Source organism: Oryza brachyantha, chromosome 9 (genome assembly GCF_000231095.2).
Source record: "Oryza brachyantha chromosome 9, ObraRS2, whole genome shotgun sequence".
In the NCBI taxonomy this organism is placed as follows: Eukaryota; Viridiplantae; Streptophyta; class Magnoliopsida; order Poales; family Poaceae; genus Oryza; species Oryza brachyantha.
This window is the reverse complement of record NC_023171.2, coordinates 1,628,437-1,629,814: the sequence shown is the minus strand read 5'-3', so window position 1 is coordinate 1,629,814 and position 1,378 is coordinate 1,628,437. Positions and strand designations below refer to the sequence as shown.

The window sequence follows — 1,378 nt, the reverse complement described above, 5'->3', positions numbered from 1 at the left end:
TTCTCTAACAGCTTTGAAGCCGAGGCAGCCATCCTCTTGCCAATCCTAAACAAAAGAAAGAAAAGCCCTACCCGCCTTCATTGGTTGAGTAAGGGGCATTTACCTATCAGTCCTAGTCCTAAGTCGCAATCGGAGCACTAAGCCCAATTACTGCTGTACTCCGTTAATTAGACTTCATTCTCCTAGTCCTATTCCTGATTGTTATTTCGGATTCTGTGCCTGGGTGGTATCTTCTTACTATTGATTCAACCTCTTCGGGCAAACGTTGTCACTTAAATATTCATTCTTTATATGTTAGGTTGGGTTTCAGATGTATATCATTTATTATATTCAACCAAAAAGAAGAAATGACAAGAAAGTTGTATATAGATGGAGGATAAAATTACGATGTGGAAAATAAGACAGGGGTTTTGTATAATGACACTGTACAACAATTTGGAAAAGGGATGTAGCGCAGCTTGGTAGCGCGTTTGTTTTGGGTACAAAATGTCACGGGTTCAAATCCTGTCATCCCTACCTATTACTTCTCCTATGGGCAGTAATGAGGGATCAATTGAGATCGATTCAAATTGGACAAAATTCAGAGTTTCATTTTTCTATATGCATGCGGTACAAAAATCATCCTTTTCTTTACTGCTTTATCTCCTGTCGTAAGAAAGCGTTCTTAGTTCAGTTCGGTAGAACGTGGGTCTCCAAAACCCAATGTCGTAGGTTCAAATCCTACAGAGCGTGATTCTGTTCTTGTTATGTCGAATAAAAAAAAAGGACTTAACAAAAAGTGGAATGTCCAACTACTATTCTTAACCCAAATCAAAGAAAACAACAGAAATACTCGACTTGGAGAGGAGACCACTGACCAATCTCCATCCATTTTCCCTTGCCTTTCCTTTATGGGTATGCCAGTTTTATAGGGGACCTTATAGTAATAATAGTCTAATAGACCAACTAGAGGAGAGGAATCCTTCATGAATCGCCTTGCCTTGCTTAAAGAGGTTTATGAAAAACCGCCCGTGGAACTCTTGTTTTGAGGAAGCAATGAACATTGTCTTTTTCCATTCTCAATAAATGAGGAAGGAGGGGTGAGGTCAGAGCAAGCTTATTTACTAAGATCCTAGCGAGTGGAATACTTTGAACGAGCAGGGGAGCGAGCGGATACAAGTTTATCAGCACCCACGCATCGTGGCCTCGGGGGTCGAAACTTAGCTTGGAGAAAGACCCCGTTGATCTTCGGGCTGGCCCTTGCCTATTGAAAGTATGGTGTCTCATAAATGCTTTGTTAATGCCTCTTATTCGTAGGATCGGTCCAAAAGGCACATTTGCACCTAATCAACTGAAGCAGATGCAGGATCCGAAGTATTCGACTCCGGTCCGGCTCAGA

General features: G+C 41.5%; 2 non-coding genes across 2 annotated transcripts; both read left to right on the top strand.

Moving 5' to 3' along the window:
* The first annotated feature begins 442 nt into the window (after positions 1-442).
* On the top strand, positions 443-516 carry TRNAP-UGG. Its single transcript has one exon. It is a non-coding gene; the product is annotated as a tRNA-Pro (tRNA).
* Positions 517-658: 142 nt separating this feature from the next.
* Positions 659-732, top strand: TRNAW-CCA. The gene has a single exon. It is a non-coding gene; the product is annotated as a tRNA-Trp (tRNA).
* The last annotated feature ends 646 nt before the right edge of the window (positions 733-1,378 follow it).